Here is a 24,156-nt window from a genome sequence, read left to right on the forward strand (position 1 = left end):
TGCAGAGAGTGCTGGCAGGGGACTCCAGAAGAGGAGATAAAAGAGCAGGTAGGTATAACTTTTTATTTTATTTTATGAAAATTTGTAACCACTTTAAGTTTGCAGGTAGCAGAAAGTACAGGTTACCTTTTCCTATAACAGCTCTTTAGGTGTACAGGTGAAAGATGAGCGTTTATATCTGGTGGTGTACACAGGCTGCAAAAGGTAGGCATTACAGATGGCAGCTGCTCAGGTGTACAGTAGGTAGAATGCAGGCAGTATAGGTTACAACAGGTCTGGTGTACGGGTGGCAGAAAATGGGCAGAACAGGTGGTAGTTGGTGGGGTAATTGGGTGTTAGAATGTAGGCAGTACAGGTAACAGCTGGAGAGGTGTACAAGTGGAAGATTTTAGGCAGTACAGGTGATAGGTAGTAGGTCTACAGGTGGCAGCATGTAGGCTGTACATGTATTAGCTAGCTGAGTGTACAGGTTGTAAAATGTAGGCAGTACAGGTGATAGCTGATCAGATGTACAGATAGAAGAATGTAGGCAGTACAGGTGACAAATAATTGGATGTGCATGGGGTAAAAGTAGGCAGTACATACAGGGCCGCTGATAAGGCAGTACAGCCAGCCCTCCAGTAGGGGGCCCGAGCCTCATCAGTCCAAAAGGGGGCCCGGACAAGTGCAGGAGAGGAGAGCTGGCTGTTCTGCCTTGTGACTCCTGTGCTTTATCCCTATGTTCTACTTACTTGCCTACAGTGCCTTTGTTTAGCAAGCTGTCCCATGCTGGCTTTATTCTCGGGCTGCATCCTGATTTTAGTGCAGCAGGGACAGCTGCACACTGTCTCTCTGCTTCTGCCTTGAAATCATTACACTGCCCGTGTTCTGTGGGTCCTTAAACTCCCCCTCCCCTCCCCCTGTGATTAGCAGCGTCATCTTGCAAAGAAGAAAGATTGATGGTAAGAAGTTCTCTGCCTGATGAGTCCTGAGCTCTGCTCTCCTGACCTCTACTCCGTGCTCTGTGAATTGTGGCTGTAGGGTTTTAATGTTGTAGTGCTTCTAATGGAAAGGGGTGACTGAGGAAGGGGGGGGGGTGAAGCTGCAGAAAGTTCAGAATTCCAGCTGACAAATATCTCCACCAGCCACAATGCACCAGCTATTTCTATATGCCACTCCTGAGGCCCCATTCACACTTAGCATAGCGAGAACACATGTTCCTGCATTTATTTTGACTTTTTTTTGTTTTGTTTTTTAGATTGTTTATACATAGGGCAGCCCATTCACTTGAATGGGCACCCTATATTTGACAAACGCACCATAAAAGTTCTAGAACATTTTCAGGCATGCAGCTTTGCAAGTTTGTCACATGACAAAATGCAAGCTGTTTTTGGGGTGCCATTAACAATTAACGGCACCACAAGCACTATGCGAGATTGCAGTGCATTTCTAAAATGCATGCAAAGCATGCGTTTCCCTTACCCTTTGTCACACGGTCAGGAAATACAAAGTGGAAATGCAGCCTAAGAACTCTTTCACATGGTTGGCTGAGCCGTGGATTTATCACCACCCCTAGCTGCACATCCAAATCCTAACAATACCGTCAGACAGGGCTGTACACATTATGTAGTTGCAATGTTTTACTACACAGCAGTGGCATTTTAACACAGGCTGCAGAGTTTGACAGGCAGCACCACCTATCAAACTTCCCATTGAATTCAATGGGGCCACTTTGCAACTGCAAGCCAAACACTTGGCTCACAGTTGCAGCCAAGAGTTGCTCACAGTTGCAGCCAGTCTCACAAAGAAAAATTACCATTCAGCAATTAAAAAAAATTATAAAAAAATACAGATGTCAGGAGGCAGTAGTAGCAAGGGTATAATTTCTGCCATGGCTGCAAAACGGCATTGCTACCATCGCATTTTAGCAAAAATTTTATTTGATAATTTTTTTTTTTGGGGGGGGGGGGGCCCTGTCAGGTAGGCTGTATGGGGCCCTGTAATTTCTAACAGCAGCCCTGAGTACATATGATAAATGGTGGAGTGTACAGGTGGCAGATTGTAGACAGTACAGGAGACAGCTAGTGGAGTGTACAGGTGGCAGATGATAGACAGTAGAGGGGACAGCAGGTGCAGTGTGCAGGTGGCAGAATGTGGGCAGCACAGGTGACTGCTGGTCAGGTATACAGTACTAGTGGAAAAGTGTAGGCATTACAGGTGGTAGCCAGTAGAGTGTACATGTGGAAGATTGTAGGCAGTACAGGAGACAGCTGATAGGGTGTATAAGTAGAAGATTGTAAGAAGTACAGAAGACATCTGGTGAGGTGTACGGGTGAAAGATTGTAGGCAGTGTAGAGACAGCTGGTGGGATGCACAGTTTGCAGAATGTAGGCAGTACCGATGACAGTTGGTGGGGTGTATAGGTGGCAGAATGCAGGCAGTAGAAGTAATAGTTGGGTAGGTATATAGATGGCAGAAGGGAGGCAGCACATAGGTGACAGCTTGTTAATGATACAGTTGACAGAATGTAGGCAGTACAGGTAATAGCTGGCGGGGTGTACAGGTGGCAGTATACAGACAATACAGAATACAGTCATGTGTACTGTGGGAGGAATGCAGTCAGAACGGATGATAGCAGTCTTGGCGTTCAGGTGGTAGAATGTAGGCAGTACAGATGTTATCATCTTGGTGGACAGAGTGTGGAGAACAGAAAATTAGCACAAAAACGAGGATGCTGGCCATAGTGACCATTTAGACCATCTTGTTTCATTTTCCCACAGAATGAACGGTAAAATCTGGTTGGTCACTACAGACAACTCCACTTCTGTTCTTTTCTTCAGTATTAACAAATTAGCTTTAGTGCACCTTGTTTAGGTGGCAATATGATAAATTTTGAAGCTGTAGCATTTTTGTAGTATGGGAGAGTGTATTTTATGAGGACAATTAAAAGAAAAACAGAGTACAGATCACAAAACATGGTGAGGATATGGAGCATGAAAGGTCAGGTAATCTGTACAAGATTAGGTGCAGAATACCGATCACTGAATGTGAAGACTGCAGGTCAAACACTGAACAATACAGGAGGGAAAGAAGTACAGTCACATGTGAAGGGAACAATAGGTGAAAGAATACTAACTGCAGGGGAGTACAGTTTATAAAGCAATAAAAGTAAAAGTGACCATTCAATCCATTAACAAAAAGTATGTGGAATTTTATTGATACATTTTAATGAAAACCCTGTGGCAAAACAAATTAAGTACAACTGTATTAGCACGATCCCCTATAACAAGAAAAACGTATGTAAATTGCTTAACTAGGCTGTCAATCCTGGCTGATGAATTTATGGTTTGCATCTACTATGTATAAATATATAAATATAATGTAAAAATACAATATAAAAAAGATATCCCTGTGCGACTCTCAATCTCCTACTGTGAAAATGTTAAGGGGCTGCTATCACTAATAGTCCATCCTACATACTACATACTACATACTACATCAAATGACATATAATAAATACAAAATAGTGAAGCTTTCCACTTGTCCAACAAATCAATTACAATATATTAATAAAAAACACAAAAGTATATAAAGAATAATCTATAAACTATTAAAATGCTATTTTATACTGTGTATACAAGATTCATAAAGAAACCACACTTTATGTGGCTGCTTTGTGAATTTTGATTATACAGCATAAAAGTAGCATTATATAGCATATATTTTTCTATTTTTATTTTTTATTGTATTAATGGATTGTAATTGATTTGATGGATAAATGGAGTACTTCACTATTTTGTATTTATTAAATGTAAAAAAGGCAGTTAACTTCTAGAAGACTTTAACTTCAACTGTCTCCCAATTGCTGTTCTATGTTGTCACCCTATCACACACACCCCAATGGAGACACAGCTGTGTCATCACATATAGCACAGGCCTGGTCTACCATTAATTAATTGTGTTCAGCCAATGCTAGAACAAGTGCATGAAGACAGGAAGAAGCAGAAAAAGGCTGGAGCTGAGATGCATAAAAAAAAAAAATGTAAACAAGTGAAAACAAGTGATGAAAGAAAAAAGATGCCACTTGTTTCTAATACACAATGCTATGGCAAGCTAAAGGTCACTCAATTAAGGTTCACATCTACGTCAATGTAAGGGGGCACTGCATTTTGAAATTACATTAGACACTTTATTTTGGCACTATAAAGCAATACTTTAACATACTGAACTGAAAAGAAAACTGGAAATGAAGTGGCCAACTTCACAATCCCCAATGTAGAAAGTGGACATCAAAGACAGCAGATCACAATGTGGTCAATGCAAGCTGCAGAATGTGAGGGGTTTAATGAACAAGCCTGGCAGCACTGATCACACAACATTGGGAGTAAAAGAATGTGGGGAGTAGAGAGAAAAAAAAACAATGTTGACAGGAAAGCGGCACACTTATCAGCAGAGAATACCGATACTCCTTCAAAATAAATATAATTTTGTAACATATTTGTCCTTGGGGGTTAGATCATGGCCTTTGACATGTTTAGAGTTTGTAAAAATTCAATGAAAGACAAACTTTATTATTAATTATCCAAGAAGGGATAAGAAGGGAACAGGCATAGGGTTAGAATGAAGGTGAACACCACAAAGAAGAGAATGGAGGACAATGGAATGTGCACATAGCAGCTGCTATAAAAACATAGATGTAAACCCTCCTAACTGAGCGATATGTAGCTTGCTAAAACACTGCAAATAATAAACACATGCCTTTAGTTAAATAAAATACTTATTTTCATCCTTTTTTGCATTTCACTGTTGCTGATCCAATGCATCCTCTTGGTCGACATTTTCAGACTTCATGCACTTCAGCGATGGCTGCATGGGATTTCTCAGGGCGGGTTTCCTGATGTCCACATAATGTGCATTTAAATGGCCACTTGTGGTCTCTATCAAAAGCCTGTGTGACAGGGTGATAACACAGGAGCATAATTGGGAGTGAGGTACAGAGCATTATTGCCCTAGAACAGGAAATACCTGAAAATAAATCTTAATGGCCAGATCACCAGGTATTTTCATGAAAGCTGCAGATTTTTAAACATTAAAAATACTTCTAAAGTTACATTAAAGTGTAGGTTAATGCAAATCCCCCCTCCTTTAAAGAGCCTGCAAGTACAGAAAAAATATGTGTTGATCTGCAAAAAAAATGCACTGTATGTTCTCAGCCTTGTCCTTTTTTATGGGCTAAATGGTGTCAGCCCTGTCTAGTTTCTTTTTTTAAAGTACTTATTCATAGTGACTCTTTGAAGCATAATATCTAGCCCCCCCCCCCAATGATGGAGAAGTTGTAATGGTGACATTGTTCAAGAGATTTTTCTTGATAGGTAAATCTAATAGGTAACCATGTTGCCTGCAAGGGAAGCAAGGATATAGACTTACTTTGTTTTACTCTGGTTTGTTTACTGTTCTTTAATAATGTGACAAATGGGTTTTGTTGACTATGAGGCATGTTTCAGGATATTTTCTCCTTCTAATACTGGTACACTTGTATTTTGTTTTAAAAAAAATCTACATAGTGGATGGATTACTGAGATATATTCTTATGTTCTTCTTTGTACATAACTTGTATGCCTCTTCTGTTTCTTTCCAAAAATAAGTTTAAAAAAATAAATAAAAATAAAGTACTTAATCATGCCCACCGTCTTAAAGCCCTAATTTGGCCCTACTTCACCTGTGGGTCACAGGAGTACACTTAGTTATGCGCTCCTGTGAACAGTCATATCAGTGATATCTGGCCAAGAGCCAGAGCCAGCTGCTCCCTGCACAGCCTGTCACTCCAGTGAGTGCTGGAGGGGCAGAGCAGAGAGACAGTGACAAACAGTCACTGGCACTCCACTCACTAAAGACCAAGGACTGAGTGATCAGAAATCTTTGATCGTTCAGCTCTCAATCTTAAGAGACACATCGGACCAATGCTGCATCCACCTAGGTGAGGGGTAATTATTGGCACAAAGTTTAACCCAGAAATGCAAACAATGTAGAAGAATAAAAGAGGAACCAGTCCATGGGAAATGTATACACAAATTCATGGAAGTTGGCTCATACTATCAGAGTCCATTATTATATGACAAATTCCATATCTAGTCTGAGTGTAGCCCACTGAGGCAGCTCTGTGTAGAAGCAAGAAGTAGCTCTCTAGGAAGCACAGGGAGAAGCACAGGTGCCTTCTAAGTGTAGCTGTAAGACAATATTTATTTAAAAATGTAAGAAAAACGACTCACAAATGTAGCATAACAACAAGCATGTAGCTCATGACACTGGATAGGATGGTCCTCAGCAGCATGGTCCAGGGGATCCACAAAAGACGTGCTCATCTGTCAGGTGTTGCTGGATACCAACGCTTCCTGGTCCCTAGAATGTACTGGCAGAGCAGGGATGACATCACTTCCTGGATGCGGTATGAGCAGGGCTCAAGTCCTGTGGGAACGCATGGGAACGGAGTTCCTGTACTTTTTCCACAACAGGAACTCAGTTCCCATTAGCAGCCGCGTCCTGCAAGACTTTGAAGTATGCAAGCTGTGTGGCAGGTGCTACACCAGCAGCCGCCGACACAGCTCGCAATAGTAAGTGCCGCACACCAGGGGTGGACTGACCATTCAGGCATTGCCAGTAGGGGGCCCCATGACAGCTTCCTCTTCGATCTACCTGTCAATCACAGTTAGCTGATGGGTAGATCAGGTCCCTGCTGCTAAGAGACTGTATTTAGTCAGACCTCTCGTGATGCGCTCCTCTCCGCCGGCCCCTCCTGATTTTCTGTCTGCTCACCCCCCCCCCCCCCCAGTCTCCTGCATACTTGCTCTGTGTGTCCCGCTGAATTCTCCCCTCCTCTGTCTTCAGTGCCATATGATGAGAGAACCCAGAGGAGGAGCACAGCTATTCTGCTCACAGGACATGCAGGGAGAGAGCTGAGGGAGGAACATCAGTTTGGGGTGGTGAGCTGAGCACAATACCTGGCAAAGTTTAATGCCAGGAGGGAAGTTTATGTGGAAATATGTGAAGGGGCGGAATAGCAGCGAGTGTGTGTTGGAGCCCTGCAGAGTTTGCAGCCCCCCAAGCTAACATACATCTCCTAAGAAGGAACACATCACTATCTCCCCAAGCATTCTGTCCAGATAATGTGCAGTTAATTTATGACCTTTCCGTTTAACCCTGTGTTATCCAAACTCTGTTCAATGAAAAGTGTAAACTCATCAAAAACACTCTATATACAAAATAACATTCCCCAATAAAGATCAGAACATGATGTTCACATTTTCATGGAAGCACAATTGAATGAATGCTGATCATTCAGAGAATTGCCGTATTTATGTTTATAGAGGATTGTTTTTTTTTTTTTTTTATGTACTAACAGTTAAGCTTCATACACACAATACGAAAAATTGGATGAAAAATACCACTTTTGAAGTGTTCGTGCATATGAGCGTATAATTTTTTTTTGTGGGGGAATGGATCTAGGGTGGGAGTTCCCACTCTTTTTTTCCCCAGGACTTGACCCCTGGGTATGAGGATGTGGCAGCGACACGTTTGCAAAGCATGAGCTTCTTCTGCAGGCATTCACCCCCACTCTGCCAGTGCATTCCAAGGACCAGGAAGCGCCGGCCTCCAGTGACACCTGACAGATGATCACATCCTTTGTGGATCCCCCAGACCATGCTGCTGAGGACCATTCTATCTAGTGCCATGAGCTACATGCTTGTTTCAATGCTACATTTGTGAGTAGTTCTTACTTTTTTAAAATAAATACTGTTTTACAGTTACACTTAGAAGGCACCTGTACTTCTCCCTGTGCATCCACATAGGTAAGTATAATTTTTTTATTTTTTTAACTCCATACTTCTTTAAAATGGTTGTAAAGTCAGAAGGTTTCTTTTATCTTAATGCATTCATTCTATGCATTAAGACAGAAAGCCTTCCGTGTACAGCAGCCCCCTCAGCTTCTTGAGCCCATCTCGATCCAACGATGTTGAACGAGGGACTTGGCTGTCCGGGACTCTCCCTCCTCATTGGCTGAGACAACGAAGCACCATTGGCTCCCACTGCTGTCAGTCAAAGCCAGTGAGCCAATGAGGAGAGAGGGGGCGGGGCCGGCCATGGCTCCATGTCTGAATGGACACATGGAGCTGCAGCTTGGCATGGGTGCCCCCGTAGCAAGCTACACGCTGTGGGGTACTCAACAGGTAGAGGTTAGGAGTGCCAAAGAGGGACCCGAAAAGAGGAGGATCTGGGCAAACCACTGCACAGAGCAGGTAAGTATGACATGTTTGTTATTTTGAAACAAAAAAAAAAACAAGACTTTAGTATCACTATAGGCCCACCATACCACTTGGTCTAAATTGGGGATTGGCAACCCGTCGGTTGCAGTCTACCTGACAATCGCAGGCAGGTCACAGGTAGACGGTGAACAGGTCCCTGCGCCGCCGACCACCGCCTTCTGGGTGTTGGTCCTTCTCTGTCCTCCCAGCCTCCTTCCGCTGGAACCTTCTAGGTGTCGGTTCTCTCTCTCGCTCCCTCCCCAGCCTCCTCCGCCACTGTCATCAGTGAACAGAGGAGAGCAGAAGGCAGCACAGCTCAGTGCGGAGAGCTGGAGGAGGAGCTGGCCAAATTAACTTTTCAAGTTAACCTGGAGGTAATTGGTTGCTAGGACACAGGGCGGTTCCGAGCAACCAGACAACAGATTGTTAATATGAAAAGTCAATCTGCCAGCTCCGGTTCCCGCCCTCCATCTAGAACTGTGCTGCCCTGTCCTGCTATCCGCTGTGTACACAGGTAAGACACTGCTGCTATAGGAGTAAGGGGGGGGGGGGCAGAGGACACTACTGTGTGTGTGTGTTGCGGGGAGGGGGGTGGTGATGGGAAGGCAGGGCCACCCCCATAGCAGTGTCTTCTACCGCCCTTCACTTCAACCCTCTGAACTCTGCATTCTGAGTGCAACGCACTCCTGAACCCTGCATCCTGAGTGCAACGCACTCCTGAACCCTGCATCCTGAGTGCAACACACTCCTGAACCCTGCATCCCGGGCACAGTGCACTCCTGAACCCTGCATCCCGGGCGCAGCGCACTCCTGAACCCTGCATCGCGATCGCAACGCACTCCTGAACCCTGCATCCCGAGCGCAACGCACTCCTGAACCCTGCATCCCAAACGCAACGCACTCCTGAACACTGCATTGAGTGCAACGCACTCCTTAACCCTGCATTGAGTGCAACGCATTCCTTAACCCTGCATTCGGAACACAGCACACTCCTGAACCCTGCATCCTGAGTGCAACGCACTCCTGAACCCTGCATCCTGAGTGCAACACACTCCTGAACCCTGCATCCTGAGTGCAACGCACTCCTGAACCCTGCATCCTGAGAGTAACGCACTCCTGAACCCTGCATCCTGAGAGTAACGCACTCCTGATAAGCACAGATACTACCTGATAAGAACAGATACTACACTTGATCTTAGCCAAAGGTTCTCACAGCTCCCTGAGCAGAGAGCTGGTGACTGTCAGTCACTAGCTCTCTGCTCTGAGCCCCCCCCCCGCACCCATTGGCGCACTGGGCATTGGAGGGGGAAGCTCGCTGAGAGGCTGAGCCGGTTCCAGATGTGGGCAGATCCCAACTTAATTGTTGCATTCTTGCCAGAGCCTGGACTGGCTCTGCCTGTTGAAAATGGGTCACATGAGTGCAGAACAAACTTTGGCTGTACTTTGAAGCATATGTCATAGTTCAGGGATTGAGTTTACATCTACATTAAGTGAAATCCACCGTTCTAAATGAGCTAATCCAGGAAAAGATACGCTTTTGCCTCTGAAACTCACTTTGCTCTGGAATGTCATTCCTCATTTTACATTTCTGACTTTACTAACCTTGTTCCTACAATACCAGGTACATATCTTCCAGGTAAGGCTTTGAACGTGAAGATGTGTGTGTATATGATACCTTTTCTACTTTGTGGATGTGATAGCAGCAAAAGATAAGTATTTTGATCAAGCTGTCAGTGAGTGCAATTGCCTTGCAGTGCTTAAAGCCATATCTCAGCAGCACTGGCAGAAAGTGTCACCCAGCCTGCAGACCGCTTTATTGTAACCTGTGAGCTTTATGTGCAAAACATCCGGATAACATGCACTCTATTATCTTCTTCCACATCTCCCAGCTCCTCTCCGACATTTGAAATGTTTGGCCATTGATGACAGCAATGAACTTTTCAACCACTGTTTTATCCTTTGCTGCAGTTACAGAAGCAAAATGAAAGAGAATTTCCAGGAAAACTAAAAGTTCCATAATCTTTTAACTGTATTTAAAACAAAAAATTTTATATTTTGCAACACACTAGCCCTTAGATGTGGTGGCCGTATTTATTTTCCTGCTTTTTTCTCCATTATCCTGCAAATAACACACTTCATGACCCTAGGTGGCTACAGTCACTCCTCCAGTGTATCTATGGAGGGAGCCATGGTTGTCACACAAGCAGCTTCCATATTTCAGGATTAGTAAGCTGCAATATATTAAAAGAAGTTTACAAATAATACCGTGCTGTCAAAGAGCAGCTGCTAGCACCGCAAATGACAGTTGCAAAGTGGTGTGTATAAAATATATAATGGTGCAGCGCTAATATCATTTAAAAAGAAATCAAATTAAAAATAAATATATATATATATATATATATATATATAATCTAAACTAAATAAAAACCCATAATAACAGTGTTATGAAATAAAATAAATAAAAAAGTCCACTTAGTGACTAGAAAGTGTTGCTAGATGAATATCTTAAAGTGCATAAATCTTGCTGATGAAAATGTTGATTATTGAACCATCACTTAAAGTGCATAGTGCATGAAGATTGAAAACAGAGCACCGCTACCGATAATACTGAGGCTTACTGGAGTGTATGGATTCAATAGGACATACGCCCCATGAATCATTCAGGCTTTGTCTGTGTTTAATCACCAATAATCGTAGCACCTCAGCAGATACAGACCATTGAAATTGGACAGGTGTCGATCCCACACTCTTCACTATAACCACAGTCATCGCGGGGAAAAGGAGGCTCCAATGATATATATCGTGGTGTGGATTCATGCATAAATGGCCAAAGAGGAACAAAAAGCGCACATAGCGTGAATCCACATAACAAAAGAGATTTATTCGTAAAAAATGAATGGTTACACTCACATTTTCAGAAGTTAAATCATGCGCTTGTCTATCCAATAAGGTGATTGGGAACAGTAGGCTCGATCCGACGTGTTTCATCTATGAAGATATCGTCTGGGGTATTATGTGGATTCAAGCTATGTGCGCTTTTTATTCCTTTTTGGCCATTTATGCATGAATCCATGCCACAATATAAACATCGACAAAGCCTGAATGATTCATCTAGCAAACACTTTCTAGTCGCTAAGTGGACTTTTTTTTTATTTATTTTATTTCATAACACTATTGTTTTTTGGACTTTACAGTTTATTTGCTTCACTGCATTTGCACTTTTCAATTTTTGTATTTTTACAGTTTCATATTTGGTCTATTTGTAACTTTGGAATTTTTGCACTTGGACATAGATTTTTCACTATTACTGTGTTCTCATCTATTATGGGTTTTTATTTAGTTTAGATTACCTATTATATAAAAAAAAAAAATATATATATATATATATATATATATATATATATATATATATATATATATATATATTTATTTTAGGGGTGTGGAATTTAATCGCTGCATCGGTGTATCGCGATTCGGGGGTCCCCGATGCGACATCGATGCATGCGACCTGAAAAATCTATGTCGGGTGACGTCATCCCGACTTGCCCCGCCCTTCCCGGAAGAGCGATCTGAGCGTTTTTGTCAAAATGCCTTTTTTTAATAAATACAATGATCATCCATTAAGTGGTCACCTCTGTGTGTGTGTTTTTTTTTTAAATATATGCAGCTTTAACCCCCCTAGCGGTAATCCCGAGTCTGGCTCGGGGTAGGAATATACTGATAGGAGCGGTAACCCCGAGCCAGACTCAGGATGGCTTCGCTCAATGCAGGGGAGGACACAGGGAGAGTTACTCACCTTGTCCCCTGGATCCAGCGATGTCCGCCGCGCTGTGTGATCGAGCCGTCCTCCGCTCGATTCACAGTGCCGAATGCCGCCGAGCTCCGTTCCCTGCGGCGTTACGGCGCACGGGAGCGGAGAACGGCGGCAAATTCAAAAAAATAAAAACACACAAAACACACACAGCACATACAGATTACAGTGCTGTATTAAAAAATACACACCCCCTTTGTCCCTAGTGGTCTGTGCAATGCCCTGCATGCACTTTTATATTATAAATACTGTTTTTTACTGCCTGGAATTTGGAGATTGTCCATAGCAACCAAAAAGTGTCAATTTTTCAGTGTTTTTGGATTTGATTACATTATTGAATAGTTTTTATTATTCTTTATTATATTATAAACTTTATCATACCCGGGATGTCTGCTAGACTCTGGTTTGAACAGATTTAAGAGCGTTATTCCTAAGAATTACAGGACTACAAAATAAAAGCCAGATTTCCGTGCAAAATAATTGTACAGCTTTCAGCACCTAATTCCAGACTGAATCATACCGCCAGGGAGGTTAAACCTCGTTTTTTAGTGTGTGTATATAACTGTATACACCGCTCATGTGACTGCTCAGTCCGGCCAGCCCCTCTCCTCTCACGTCTCTCCTTGCGTCAGCCCCACCCGCCTCTCTTCTAATCTGATAGCTACAGTCGGTGGGCGGGGCTGAGAACACCCACTGACCTGACGAGAGACGTGAGCCGGAGAGACGAGAAAGGCAGAACGAGGAGAGCAGACAGCAGTCACATGAACGACTTATACAGTTATACACACACACATTAAAGCGGAGGTCCACCCTAAAATGGACCTCCGCTCATCGGAATCCCCCCCCCCCCTCCGGCGCAAACAATCGGCACCTTTCAGGGGGGAGGGGGGTGCAGTTACCTGGATAATCCAGGTAACTGCACCCACTTCCGGGCTAGCTCTCTGCGGAACGGGGCGTACGTTACGCCCCCGTTCCGCAAGCGCCCGCCCCCTTCAGCAAGTGCCCCGCTGCCTGCTGGGAAACACACAGCTCCCAGAGGCAGCGGGGACCGTCCGGATTGCGCCGCGCGGCTCGCGCATGCGCAGTAGGGAACAGGGAAATGAAGCCGAAAGGCTCCATTTCCTGATTCCCATACCCAAGATGGCGGCGGGACCCGGCAGCCGAGCGATCGATCGGCTTCGGGTGCCGACATCGCGGGCGCGCTGGACAGGTAAGTGTCACTATTTAAAAGTCAGCAGCTGCAGTATTTGTAGCTGCTGGCTTTTAAAAAAAAAAAAAAAAAAACGCGGAGTCCCGGTGGACTCCCGCTTTAAGAAGCGAGGTATGAACAGCTGCATATATTTTAGAATGTACATACAGCGGTGGGCACTTAATGGATTATAATTGCATTTATCACCAGTCTCACCACACAGGTATTTTTTAGCAGAAGTATGTAGAGTACAAGTATGTTTGTACTCTACATACACTGGCTCCTACACGTGCTCTGTGATGACATTTACCTGGCCCCCCTCGTTTGCACATTCCACTGTGTTAACTCCTAGTGGGCTGAAAGGTACAAACGAGGGGGGGGGCGAGTAAATGTCATCACAGAGACAGTACAGGGAACCTCCCAGCAGCCGGGTGTGTGTGAATTCCTGTACCCTGTAGTGCATCAGATTAGTGCACTTAGTAAATCGGAGTTCCAGCCGTTTTTTCGTTCATTAAAAGTCAGCAGCTACAAAGTGTAGCTGCTGACTTTTAATAATCGCATTCACCTGTCCCATGGTCCATCGATGTGGCCGCATGGAGCATCGCTCCTCTCCCCCTCCTCTCCTCGGAGCCACCATATCTACTGTGGGCAGTGACACACACCCATGACAGCTTACGGCCGGGAGCGCACTGCGCTCTGCCACTGGCCAGACAATGGTCCCAGAAGATCGCTGGCAGAGAGGACCCGCCCAGTAATTTTTTTGTTTATTAAAAGTCAGCAGCTACAAAAAAAGTGTATCTTCTGACTTTTAATAAAAAGATACTCACCTGTGATGTGTCCCAGAAGATTGCAGAGGAAGGGCCGCCTAGGTGGCCCAAGCGGAAGTGGGAGCATGTCAGTAATCGTGATGCATCGCGGAATTGAATCGTGAGACCAGTGAAGATGCGCACCCCTGATACACACACACACACACACACACACACACACACACACACACACACACACACACACACACACACACACACACACACACACACACACACACACACACACACACACACACACACACACACACACACACACACACACACACACACACTTTTTTTTTTGTTTTGTTTTTTAAATGATACAAGCTGCAATATATTACCTTTTAGTTCTTGGATATAGTTATTTTTTAGGTACTGTTACTTCTTACAGTAAATACCAAGGCAGCATAATATCAAACATATATGTAGTACATATTTACTTATGTTTTCTCCCTTCCTCCCTCTGCACGTACAGAAAAATACCTGTTAATCTGTCAGAAATAAACTCCTGTGGGTTTACAACACAGCATTTTTATGGACTAAATGGTGCCAGCCCTTCCCAACTATCTTTTGCTAATTAATTCATCCTACTGCCTTCATCTCTAAAGTACAGACATTAATTGACCTATAGTCCCAGGATAAAGAACAGGAAGGGATAAATACAATATTTGAGATAACACAGGAAGTGTGCAGAAGATACAGGAGAGCTTGGAATTACAGTCAAAATCAACAGGTATTTATTTTTATTTTTTTAAACAGACGTAACAAAATGCTTAAAGGGGTGTATTTAACAAAATCATAAACCTACCTACTTGCACTTTCTGTTTTACTTATATAAGATGTGCATTGATAATGAAGTTGTATTGTGTCATTTGTCGTTCTGTATGTACAGTCTATAGTATAGTTCACATTCTGATGTCAGCTGTTTCATTTTGTGTTCAAACATGAGGCGTGCAGCATGACACTGCATTGGTTAATACATGACCTCTGTCTGTAGTCTAAGAACTGACACTTCCTATGAAGAAACTATCTATCCCACAATACCTGGGTTTCTCAGTTTGTGTGGGAGAGAGCTAACCAATCATTAGATACACTATATTACCAAAAGTATTGGGACACCTGCCAACTTTAACCACTTAAGGACCGCCGCATGCCATTGTACGTCATCACAATGGCATGTACATGTACGTGCTTGCCTTCCAGCGGGTGGGGGGTCCGATTGGACCCTCTCCCGCTGGATGTGGCGGTCCGTTTCGCTGCAGGAGCGATCCGGGATGACCGTTGGTTTCTGGCCATCGCCTCTCGATCGCTCCTGGCGAATGAGAAGCTTCCTCCCACTGTGTATAGTAAACACAGGCAGGGAGGAAGTGATGTCATTCTCCTCGGGCGGTCTTATTGACCGGACTACGAGAAGAAGTGAAAGTGTGCACCAACACTACACTAACATGTAGGCACACATAGGTACACAAACCCATGATCGCTGCATTAGTGTCGCTAGGTAGCTAGTTATTTTTTTAGGTTCACTGCCAGGTTTTTATAGCGCTGGGTACCCCGATATACTATCCAATAATGGTTTTAACCCCCTGATTGCCCCTAGTTAACCCTTTCACCCCCTTTTGCCAGTGTCACTAAGCAATCGTTTTTCTGATCGCTGCATTAGTGTCACTGGTGCCGCTAAGTAGCTAGTTATTTTTTTAGGTTCACCGCCAGGTTTTTATAGCGCTAGGTACCCCGATATACTACCCAATAATGGTTTTAACCCCCTGATTGCCCCTAGTTAACCCTTAACCAGCGATCACAGTATAAGTGTCACTGGTGACGCTGGTTAGCCAGTTAGTTATTTAGGTTCCCCGTCAGGTTTTTATATAGCGCCAGGGACCCCCATATACTACCTAATAAAAATTTGAACCCCCTGATTGCCCCTAGTTAACCCTTTCACCAGTGATCACCGTATAAGTGTTACGGGTGACTCTGGTTAGTTTGCTTTTTATAGCATCAGGGCACCCACCATTTATTACCCAATAAAGGTTTAACCCCCTGATCACCCGGCGGGTGATATCAATTAGGTTTTAGGGTCAGGGTCTGCGTCGCCCCAGGCAGCGCTAGGTTAGTGCCAGTACCGCTAACACCCACGTGCAAAGCATAAACCTCCCGTAGTGGTATAGAATCTGAACAGATCAATATCTGATCTGATCAGATCTATACTAGCATCCCCAGAAGTTTAGGGTTCCAAAAAAACGCATTGTAAGCAGGATCAGCCCAGATATCTGCTAGCACCTGCGTTTTACCCCTCTGCCCAGCCCACCCAAGTGCAGTATCGATTGATCACTGTCACTTACAAAACACTAAACACATAACTGCAGCGATCGCAGAGTCAGGCCTGATCCCTGCGATCGTTAACAGTTTTTTTTGTAGGGTTTTATATTTAAATCCGGAAGGCAGTGCTTGGTTTTCGTGGGCCCCTGACGTGGCTAGGCTCCCAAAAAGGCCCCCACATGTGGTATCCCCGTACTCGGGAGAAGCAGCAGAATTTATTTTGGGGTGTAATTTGACTTATGCCCATAGCATGTGTGAGCAATATATCATTTAGTGACAACTTTGTGCAAAAAAAAAAAAATTGTAATATTCCTGCAACTTGTGGCAAAATCTAAAATATTTCATGGACTCAACATGCCTCTCAGTAAATAGCTTAGGGTGTCTACTTTCCAAAATGGGGTCATTTGGGGGGGGGGGGGGTTTGTGTTATTTTGGCATTTTATGGCCTTCGAAACTGTAATAGGTAGTGAGGAGTGAAATCAAAAATTTGCACCCTTAGAAATCCTGAAGGCAGTGATTGGTTTTCGGGGTGCCGTACGCGGCTAGACTCCCAAAAAGTCCCACATATGTGGTATTCCCGTACTCAGGAGAAGCAGCAGAATATATTTTGGGGTGCAATTCCACATATAACTATGGCATGTGTGAGCAATATATCATTTAGTGACAACTTTTTGTAAACTTTTTTTTTGTGTCATTATTCAGTCGCTTGGGACAAAAAAAAATAAAAAAAAATATTCAATGGGCTCAACATGCCCCTCCGAATTTCCTTGGGGTGTCTACTTTCCAAAATGGGGTCATTTGGGGGGGGGGGGTTGTACTGCCCTGCCATTTTAGCACCTCAAGAAATGAGATAGGCAGTTGTAAATTAAAAGCTGTGTAAATTCCAGAAAATGTACTCTAGTTTGTAGACGCTATAACTTTTGCGCAAACCAATAAATATACGCTTATTGACATTTTTTTTACTAAAGACATGTGGCTGAATAAATTTTGCCCTAAATGTATGATTAAAATTGAGTTTATTCGATTTTTCTTATAACGAAAAGTAGAAAATATATTTTTTTCTCAAAATTTTCGGTCTTTTTCCATTTATATTGCAAAAAATAAAAATTGCAGAGGCAATCAAATACCATCAAAAGAAAGCTCTATTTGTGGGAAGAAAAGGACGCAAATTTCGTTTGGGTACAACATTGCATGACCGCACAATTACCAGTTAAAGCAGTGCAATGCGAAATTGTAAAAAGACCTCTGGTCCTTAGGCTGACAATTGGTCCGGGGCTGAAGTGGTTAATGGCATCCCAGTCTTAGTCGGTAGGGTTCAATATTGAGTTTGCACACAGTTTGCACCTATACAGCTTCTACTCTTCTGGAAAGGCTGTCCACAAGGTTTAGGAGTGAGTCTATGGGAATGTTTGACCATTCCTCCAGAAGTGCATTTGTGAGGCCAGGCACTGATGTTGGATGAGAAGGCCTGGCTCCCAGGCTTCACTCTAATTCAGCCCAAAGGTGTTTTGTCGGTTTGAGGTCGGGAATCTGTGCAGGCCAGTCAAGTTTTTTCACCCCAAACTCGCTTATCCATGTCTTTATGGACCTTGCTTTATGCACTGGTGCACAGTTATGTTGGGACAGGAAAGGGCCATCCCCAAGCTGTTCCCACAAAGTTGGGAGCATGAAATTGTCCAAAATGTCTTGGTATGCTGACATCTTAAGAGTTCCCTTCACTGGAACTAAGGGGCCAAGCCCAACCCCTGAAAAAAAACAACCCCACACCAAAATCTCCCCCTTCACCAAATGATTTGGACCAATGTACCAAGAAAGATCCATAAAGACATGCATAAACAAATTTCGGGTGGAACAACTTGACTTGCCTGTACAGAGTCCTGATCTCAACCCAACAGAACACCTTTGGAATTAATTCGAGTGGAGACTGCAAGCCAGGCCTTCTGGTCCACATCAGTGCCTGACCTCACAAATGTGCTTCTGGAAGAATGGTCAAACATTCCCATAGACACACTCCTAAACCTTGTGGACAGCCTTTCTAGAAGAGTTGAAGCTAATATAGCTGCAAAGGGTGGGCCAACTCAATATTGAACCCTACAAACTAAGACTGGGATGCCATTAAAATTCACGTGCATATAAAGGAAGGTGTCCCAATACTTTTGGTAATTTAGTGTAAGTTGTATCTGATTATATGCATTCTCTTCTCCAAAGCCTTCCAAAGTACACAGAGATCAGATGTTTTTTATTATCTTCCAGGAGTGAGGGAGTATGGATCCAACCTCACACAGAGCAGAGAGCTCAGTGTAATCCGACACCTGAACAGCAGGAATAATAAGCGGGGTGCAATATTTTACAAGCTCCTGTTTAAAAAAATAAAAATAAAATAATAATAATTCACATTTATTATTTTTCAATTAAAGGGGAACTTCACCTTTAAAGATCACTGAGGAATTGCGCTGGCTGTTATGTGGTTAGACGACATTTTATTCTAAATAAAAGAAGGGTATTGGGTAGAACAGAAGGAGCCTGTGGGTATCCGGTCATATTCATTCACAAACCTTAGGGCAGCATTATCTTTAAAGAGGGATTCCGCCCAAAAAAAAATATTAAAAGCCAGCAGCTATAAATACTACAGCTGCTGACTTTTAATAAATGGAAACTCACCTGTCCCGGGTTCCAGTGATGCCGGCAGCCGAGGCCGATCGGGCCTCGGCTGCTGCCGCCGCCATTCGAGGTGAGGGAATCAGGAAGTAAAGCGAATCGGCTTCACTTCCCGATTCCCTACTGCGCATGCGCGAGCCGCGCCGCGCAAGGGGAATGGTCCGCGCTGTCACTGGGACCCGTGTGTGTCCCAGCAGACAGCGCGGCAGGGCAGGAAATGGCGTAGACTCCCGTGGGAGTCTATGCCCGGAAGTGGGTGAAAATACCTGTCTTTGACAGGTATCTCCACCCCCCTCCCCCCTGAAAGGTGTCAATTGTGACACCGGAGGGGGGGGGGTTCCGATCAGTGGAGGTTCCACTTTAGGGTGGAATCCCGCTTTAAATACGCCGCTGCATGTAGAGAATGTTGCATTATCTCTATATACACCACTGCCTGAAGGGAATGTTTTACATAAAGGTTTATAAACTACACCAGAAATTAGAAGAGGGCAGATGGGACATACAGTTCAACATGCTTACTCTCATATACGAGAGCAGAGGACCATCATAACGCACAGTGACATCTCTTTCCATCCCGCTGTCAATGGTAAATCTCACAGATCTGCATAAATAAGTGTGCTACACTCTAATTATTATGGCCTATGTCATTTTGTCACACAAATGACTTCCACTATTATGCAGACACGAGTGCCTATTATCGCAGATGCGCTGCATGACTTTATGAAACATGAAAGGTCATTATGCTAGGGGAAAACATTATTCATGACTTTACCATGAGTCAAACAAAATGCTTTAGATTAAAGAGGACATGCCTCTTTCTGGAAAACATAATGCTGAAAATGAGGAAGATAGTGAAAGTGCACACTGCTGAATATATACTGATTGGCTAAGGCAGAGGAAGTTATCCACTCACCCGCCTCTCCACCTCAGCTAATCAGGAAGCCTTGTATTAATTAATAAAATGCAAAGCTTTCTGTGAATGGCTGAGCAGCCGGTTTGATTTTGTTACGGGAACAGGATGGGAAGTCTGTGTACCACTACTGTAACACAGAGCTGTATACTCAATGTAGGTAATGCTATATACAATTTATACAGCACCAACAGCAACCACATGTATTAGTAATGAAAACAGTTAGCTTGGGCCAGCTTGACCTAAAGAAACTGTTTACTCTGGTCCGGTCTCATCCTCTCCCCAGCAGCCAGCTTCAGGGGAAAGGAAAGATCACCGACAATGGTTGAAATGCCTGTGCAGTGATGTTATTTACTATGGGGTATCCGTTGTTGGCTGTCCCTCTTCTCCTCTGAAGCCACCGCTGCTAGCCAATCACGTGACCAGACCAAAGCACACTGAAAATAGGTAAGTATACGCTTCTTCCTCTTACAGGGAAGCTAGAATAGCCGTTAGAAGTGGTGGAAGCAGTTTTAGGCTTATTTAGATATAGACTGGAATTCCACTTTAACCACTATCCTACTGGGCACTTTCACCCCCTTCCTGCCCAGGCCAATTTACAGCTTTCAGCGCTGTCGCAATTTGAGTGACAATTGCGCAGTCATGCAACACTGTACCCAAACAAAATTTGTATAATGTTTCTTTAGACAGATTGCTGACTAAATACCACCAAAAGAAAGCTCATTGTTTTTGTTTGTTTAGCAACAAAAAACAAAACAAAACAGAAAATGTTGAAAAAAAAAGTTTCTTACTTTCTGTTATAAAATGTTGTAAATAAGTGATTTTTCCTCCTTCATTGATATGCACTGATGAGGCACTAATACTGTATGCAGCACTGATGATGATCAGTGCCCTGATTATCTGTGCAGATCTGCCCTTTGAGGAAATGCCACTGATCGGCTCTCCTCTCCTCATGCACTGTCAGCGTGAGGACAGGAATGCCGATAACCAGCATTTTCTTGTCTAGCCATATGCTCTTTACCCGCGCTGTGTCCCAGGAACAGAGCACACCACCAACCACTGTGCCGAGAAAGGGAGGATGTCATATGACATCCTCCCAGAAAGAATTCCGCCCGGCCATCATTTGACCATATGATGGGCGGGAAGCAGTTAAATTGAAACCTGGTGTTAGGCTACCAGCTATGCTGTTGATTCTACTTCTTTCCTGTATGATAAATTTTACAGACAGATCATAGCAAAAATAAAGCCTAGTACATGTTATGAGTTTTTTTTTTTTTTTTCCCATTTAACCCAGCGGTCTGAACGAAAAAACTGAAGAGCTCAGGAGGAGCAGCTGTACTATGTGATGTTAGTACATCAATCTCCCCAGCTGAGCTATTGTGTCCTAACAGGGGGACGCCGGGGGAAGAAAACAAACAAAGCCACCACATCTAAGGTGTAATATATTACATTATTTTCTTAGGTTTAAATATGCTTTAATATCTAGAGTACTTTTGTGGATGAAGTAATTCTAGTCAGACGATTAGAATCTCCTCCTCCCCTCTTCCCACCACTGAACATGCGTCATGGGTCATCTATCTGTTCTATAACCACAAGAAAAGAGACATTTAAAATACAGAATATATGTCAAAAGTAACTTGTATAGTATTCTTCCAGACAGATGCTTGTAAAATCACTATTGGCCAGCCTCCCTTCCCCTTTTTACCAATGTATACCTTAAGGCAGGGGTGCCCAACCAGTGGCCCGGGGGCCACGTGTAGCCCACGGAGCACTCTGATGTGGCCCACGACCTCCTGCTCTGGGATGGAATAGAATAGAATACGGTTATTAAAGCTCAGTTCAGGGGCGGACTGACCCTTTGGCCACTCGAGCACTGCCCGAGGGCCCCCGGGCCACTAGGGGGCCCCCATCAGGGTTGCCAGCATCAGTAAAACCAGGGACAGTATGTAAAATTCTGTGGGTTTTTTTTTTTTACATCCGTCTCTGAATTGTCCCTTACCGACATCCTTTTGGTCTAAAAATCCTGAGATTATAGCTGCCCCACCACTCCAGTGCCTTCTCAGCCAATAGAAACATTTCTGTGTATACTGTGTGTACATGTATGTGTATACTGTGTGATGGTATACTGTGTGGCCCCATAATCTGATTGCCTGGGGGCCCCATGAGTTGTCAGTCCACCCCTGGCTCAGTTTATGACTAAAATCACAGTGTATATATGGGCACATCTGTCCTGCGGGGTTACCTGCATTGAGCCATAGACTTCTGTTATTACCTCTGAGTTTGGTGAGATTTCTCAAAGTGCACCACACCTTCAGAATATAATAGAAGTCTATTGCAAAGTGCAGGAAAGCCAAAGGTACACTGCGAGGCACCTGCGATGCGGGAAGACTGCAGTACATCAGTGTGGAAACAGCCTTGGGCCCCTTTCACACAGTCAGTCTGACCCAATTGGACCCTCCCTTTACCTCTAAGGAGTGGCAGATGTAAACCAACTTGTGTCCTACCTCCAGTCCGATTCGCAAAAAAAAAAAGTTTAGTGGGCCGTGTCTATGCAGAGCAGACAGGGACCTGCCATCTGCCTGCTCTGCTCATTGTGGCTCATTGTGGCCTGCGACCGGTTACCAAGTTACTTAAGTGGCCCTCGTGCTTCAAAAGTTTGGGTGGCCCTGCCTTAAGGAATATTGAAACAAAATAACAAAAAATATATTTTGCTGGGCAATCGGAATCCTATTCCATCATCTGCATTTGCCTCTGTATTTGATAAAACAAAGGCTGCTCATTAAAGAATGGAATTCAATTTTCACCAACTCGGGCAGAGACACATTTAAAAGAACAATTTACCATAAATTGTGTTAAACAGACAGTGCGGGTTATTTACTAAAGGCAAATCCACTTTGCACTAAAGTGCACTTGGAAGTAAAGTCACTGTAGATCTGAGGGGGACATGCAAGGAAAAAAAAAAAAAAAACAGCATTTTAGCTTGATAAAATCAGCAGAGCTTCCACTCATATCTACAGTGACTGCACTTCTAAGTGCACTTGTAGTGCAAAATGGATTTGCCTTTAGTAAATAACCCCCAGTATGTACAGTATGATTTCCCATTTCCTATATTAGGATTAGTCTACTCGGACACAGAAAAATATCGACATGGTGGATAAAGCTCGACTTTTAAATGGCGTGGCACTGGGCAAAGTAAAAAAATGTGGTTGGTAATAAATGCTGAACAATTACATAATTCTGGGTACCAAGAATAGATCTTTTTATATTTCGTATTCACATAGTCACTGCTGTTAGTGTTATTGCTTTTAAACAGATTTAGACATATATTTACAGTGTGTGTGTGTATATGTTTTATATGTATTGTGCGTGATCCCTCCAGATCACTGTGCTTGCAAGGGGAATTAATAGTAACCTCTTATTACAGCTTGGGGGAGATTTATTTAAACTGTTGCACACAGAAACTGGTGCAGATGTGCATAGTAACCATTTAGCTTATACATTTTATTGTCAAAGCTTAATTGAACAACCTGAAGTTAGAAGCCAATTGGGCGCTATGCACAACTCCATCAAATTCTGTGTGCACTGGTATAAGAAAATGAATGCTCCCCTTACTTACGCACTACATTCACTTTTATACCTACGACCACTAGAGGGAGTACCTACAATACTGAATATGAAATGCAACAATCAAAATATGGAACAGCTTTTAAAAATGTGAGAATTAATAAGCTGTTAGAATGACGCAAAATATGTTCTTACTGAGACACGACAGCCCTTTCAACAGAAAAACTGGTGGCATCTAAGAAGTTCTAGAGGGGACATCTCTTGATTGAATGCAAGTATTAGAGCAGTATTAAACATTTGCAGGTTTATATTTCGTTTTTACCTGGAGTTCTGCTCTACTTGCTCCCCAGTGCCTGCAGTTACAGAGGAGAGGGGAAGTGTGTTGTAAAGTCTACTTACTGCTTGTTAAGAATATGTAAATATTTGAAGATGCATAGCCTAGTCATGGTTTGTCTTAACCCCCTGCAAACCACCTAACACATGTGAGCGTAAGAAAAGTGGGCTTTAACGCCAAGTCACTGCATATACAAGCCCATGGCAGCCTAAGATTGTGTGCTGAGAGCATGCTCACTGTGCACTCCCAGTACACTGACCAAGCTGTCACCAAAAACTCTCACCCATAG

The 24,156-nt window shown here is 43.5% G+C and overlaps 1 protein-coding gene across 1 annotated transcript in view; it reads right to left on the minus strand.

Annotated features, from left to right (window-relative positions):
- Nucleotides 1-24,156, minus strand: part of NAT8L (N-acetyltransferase 8 like) — a 97,301-nt gene that overhangs the window by 26,018 nt on the left and 47,127 nt on the right. The gene's annotated exons all lie outside the window — the stretch shown is intronic.

Source organism: Lithobates pipiens, unplaced genomic scaffold (genome assembly GCF_037356315.1).
Source record: "Lithobates pipiens isolate NorthernLeopardFrog02 unplaced genomic scaffold, aLitPip1_a1.2 Scaffold_13, whole genome shotgun sequence".
Classification (NCBI taxonomy): Eukaryota; Metazoa; Chordata; class Amphibia; order Anura; family Ranidae; genus Lithobates; species Lithobates pipiens.